The sequence below is a fragment of the Schistocerca nitens genome, chromosome 2, assembly GCF_023898315.1.
Source record: "Schistocerca nitens isolate TAMUIC-IGC-003100 chromosome 2, iqSchNite1.1, whole genome shotgun sequence".
Lineage (NCBI taxonomy): Eukaryota > Metazoa > Arthropoda > Insecta > Orthoptera > Acrididae > Schistocerca > Schistocerca nitens.
This window is the reverse complement of record NC_064615.1, coordinates 161,580,143-161,584,324: the sequence shown is the minus strand read 5'-3', so window position 1 is coordinate 161,584,324 and position 4,182 is coordinate 161,580,143. Positions and strand designations below refer to the sequence as shown.

At 45.3% G+C, this 4,182-nt stretch overlaps 1 non-coding gene across 1 annotated transcript; it reads right to left on the bottom strand.

Annotated features, from left to right (window-relative positions):
• Positions 1–3,854: 3,854 nt before the first annotated feature.
• Positions 3,855–3,929, bottom strand: Trnas-uga (transfer RNA serine (anticodon UGA)). The gene has a single exon. It is a non-coding gene; the product is annotated as a tRNA-Ser (tRNA).
• Positions 3,930–4,182: the final 253 nt, after the last annotated feature.

Below are 4,182 nucleotides of genomic sequence, written 5' to 3'. Positions count from 1 at the left end.
TTAGCTTGACGCAGGTCGGTACTGGCCCCCATCATACTCGCCATCACACAATATTCCATTAATACTACATGGACAGAGTGAGGATGTAATAATAGAGAGTTGAGGTGTGTAGCACAATTTTGATATAAAATTGATACGCAAATTAATTAAACTGATAAATTAATCATCCTTTCGCAAGCCCACCCTTCCGCATCCCACCCCTGCCCATCCCCACCACCCCTGGCCCAGACCACGCCCACCCCCACATCCAGAAGGCATCATGTGTTTTTTTCTATTGCACATGCGTCCTTGCTAGCTCCCCCCCCCCTCAACCCTCCTCCCACCAGCCTACCTTATTGGCAGGAATTTCGAATTTTGGCGGGAATTTCGAATTTTCGTGGGATTTCTTTGTCCTGGGGCTGCGCTGACATCCCATCCCACCCCCACCCGGGAACTGGCAGGAAATTAAAGTTAGCATTTCTCTTTCTGGAACTCGAACCCTGGTCCTCCTGCACAGAAAGCCCAATTGCACCCCCTAGCACAATTAAACAACCAGAGGCGCTTCGAATTCATGGGAAATTGAAAATGGCTATGCTCTTTCTGGGACTCGAACCCTGATTCTACTGAATAGAAAGCCCAAGTGCACCCCCAACACATGGCAACTGTCCTGATTCAGGAGAACAAGTTTAGGTTAGTGTACTTTATTTGTGTTGGTGGGGAACTGCATGTAATTAATCAAAAAGATGGCGCCTAATTACAGAACTATATGCATAGTGCTACACAAGGACAGCATAAGCGCAATACAAGTCAAAAACTGACGATGCTATACAACTGGTATTATCATGCTGGGAAAAATGTCGCAATACCACTAGCGACAGACACACTCAGGCTCTAGCCTACACATACAGAGAGATCGTAAGTTATGCACTATGATCGAAGTGCTAGAGATAAGTAGGTCGCTGTCTGGTATACTTTGGTGTATATGCTGGAGAATTAGCAATGAATGAAAATAAAGCACAGTTTAGCGATGATACACAAACTGGTAAGCATGCTACATCATTGGTCGGTGTTGAAATTGCGATAAAATTGCTGAAATTGATCGCACTGTCAACTATGATGCTTATTATTACAGTACACCGACAGTGTCTTTTCCACCCCAACAGTCCAGGTACGCTGTTAACACATAATGTGATTAACACTTTGTGAAGACTAGTGCCCTCGTGGGAGTCAATGGACCAAACATGTTAATGTCGGTTTAGAATCTGACACAGACGTCGATGTCATGGCGGAGGTAAATGTATGGCAGTGTACAAAGCATGTTACAGCAGAAAAGTGGTGTATCAAACAACTAAACAGGGTACCTCGCCTGCGACTGATAACATGTGGGAGAAGGTTCTCGTACAGTACAGGCGATGAAACTTTACACCGGTCTGTGCAAGTGACGTCGATCACTGGCCACCTGCTCCAATGGATAAATACCTGTATATGTAATAGGATCGCCGCATATACCCGATGCCGGCACGTGGATGGTATTCGTTTCCGGTAATTCGGAAGAGAGAGACGCGGTAAAAATCTATCAGGTGAAATTAACGGAGTTTTCGTAGTTCATAATTTTTCTCTGTTGGATGGTACAGAATAACGATGATAGAATGTTTGGGCGATAGACGTGAATGTATTCTGAGGGACGCGGGTCTGCTTAGATGCTGAATCTTCCTAATTTTCCCAGCAAGAAACACCACTGTAACTGCTCATGCTGTCATCGTGTTGCAGGAGCAAGATTAATTACGGGTGTCGGAGCTACGACATGTTCCCACTTCCACCAAGTGGTCAAAACAAGCTTCTAAAGCGTTAAACTCGACTCACTCTGTTTCTACATAGGTTGCAGAATGTGGTGGATGTTGCTCTCTCCGACTTTGGGTAAAATTGCTAAAATTGATCTCACTATCAATTGCGGTGTGTATTACAGTACATCGCTCCAAATAAATTGCATCTTTCCAGTCCCAACCGTCCACTGAGTTTGCTGTTGATTACCGCATAATGATTGACTGACACCACTCCATTGAGATGGAGGGAACCGTGACCGAACACTGGATATCTGCTGCTTATCGCTGTGAAACAAGGGGTTAAATGTAGAGGTCATCACCTTAATACAGCTGTTTGTAAGCGTTTATCACTACTGACTCGTCCCATTTCCATATGCTGCGATACCCTACACGTTTCTCCTTTTCTTTTCTTTTTTTTTATCAATAAGATAACAGTATCTCTCTTTATTTGTAGTGCCTCACACGTGTTGTGAACAGCACCTTCTGGCGATGGTCAGCATCGGAACAGTAGTCATGTACATGACTGCAAAATGAAGGAACAATGCTTTTCGAAATGGTGCACCGAGACATGCGCCACCCTTTCGATAGGAAGATGAGATTAACTGTACAGGTAATCACCTTCGAATAGTTGTTGGAAGCGCTCTACAATACCGCAAACTCTTCCAGTTTCCATATGTTGCGATGTCTTCCACATTTTTGTCAATGAGAAACATCACATCTGTGTTTTCTTTCTACTAATCTGTGGTGTGGTAGCTGTGTAGTTTATGGCATGCGAAGTACGGTTTTCTGTGAGGGCCAGAGGAACAAATCGTGTTAATGTCGGTTTAGCAGCAGCTGACATGGGTCTCTAAGTTATGGTAGAAAAGAACAAGGTGCATGGCAGTGTACACTCATTGGGTGTGTTACAACCGAAAAAAAACTTATTAAGCTACTTATGAATGAGCAATACAGGAACCCACTTGTATGATTGATAGTCTGTGGGAAATGGTCATCCTACGGTATAGGTGATGAAACTTTACATTGGCTTGTGAAACCTACTTCGATCACAAGCCACCTGCTCTAATGAACCAATACCTGTATATTTAATAGGATCACCACGTATGTTTGGGTGATAAAAGTGAATGCACCCTGAGAGACACAGATCTCCTTTGGACTAACTGTATGTAGTTTGGAGATATGTCGCAAAATCTTCATCCTTCCTCCATGCCATGTATGATGTGTAGTCTTCCTAATTTTCCCAACAAGAAACACCACCGTAACTGCTCGTACTATCTCTCCTACTACCTTGTGTTGCAGGGGAAAGCTTCGTTTGGCGCTGCCTTACACACTGTACACGGTTGGCGGAGCTATGACCCCATGTTCCCATTTCCACCGAGTGGTCAAAATGTGCACCTGTCACATTAGGTCAGCTCGTTCTGTTTCCACACAGGATGCAAAATGTCTTAGATATAGCGCTCTCGCCGGCCGAAGTGGCCGTGCGGTTAAAGGCGCTGCAGTCTGGAACCGCAAGACCGCTACGGTCGCAGGTTCGAATCCTGCCTCGGGCATGGATGTTTGTGATGTCCTTAGGTTAGTTAGGTTTAACTAGTTCTAAGTTCTAGGGGACTAATGACCTCAGCAGTTGAGTCCCATAGTGCTCAGAGCCATTTGAACCATATAGCGCTCTCCGACTTCCTTACAGGTCGGACTAACCCGTAGGGTGGGTGGTGCAGAAACTTAGGAGTATGAAACATCTTGACAGATTAAAATTGTGTGCCGGACCGAGACTCGAACTCGGGACCTTTGCCTTTCGCGGCCAAGTTCTCTACCAAATGAGTTACCCAAGTTCGACTCACGCCCTGTCCTCACAGCTATACTTCTGCCAGTACCTCGTCTCCCACCTTCCAAATTTTACAGAAGCTCTCATGTGAACCTGCAGAACTAGCACTCCTGAAAGAAAGGATATTGCGGAGACATGGCCTAGCCACAGCCTGGGGGATGTTTCCAGAATGAGATTTTCACTCTGCAGCGGAGTGTGCGCTGATATGAAACTTCCTCGCAGATTAAAACTGTGTGCCTGACCGAGACTCGAACTCGGGCCCTTTGCCTTTCACGGACAAGTGCTCTACCAACTGAGCCAACCAAGCACGACTCACGCCTCGTCCTCACAGCTTTACTTCTGCCAGTACCTCGACTCCTACCTTCCAAACTTTACAGAAGCTCTCCTGCGAGAGACTTAGAAGCAGTTACAAGATGCAGACGGACTGTCTAAAACAGTACTGGAGTTCTTGATGCATGGGACACTTAGCAGATAGGTTCGAAATAATAAAAAAGTGTCTCTTTTCGAGATACGAGAGTGGCACGAATAAGATTTGGCCGTGTCTGTAATCATTAAAAGACT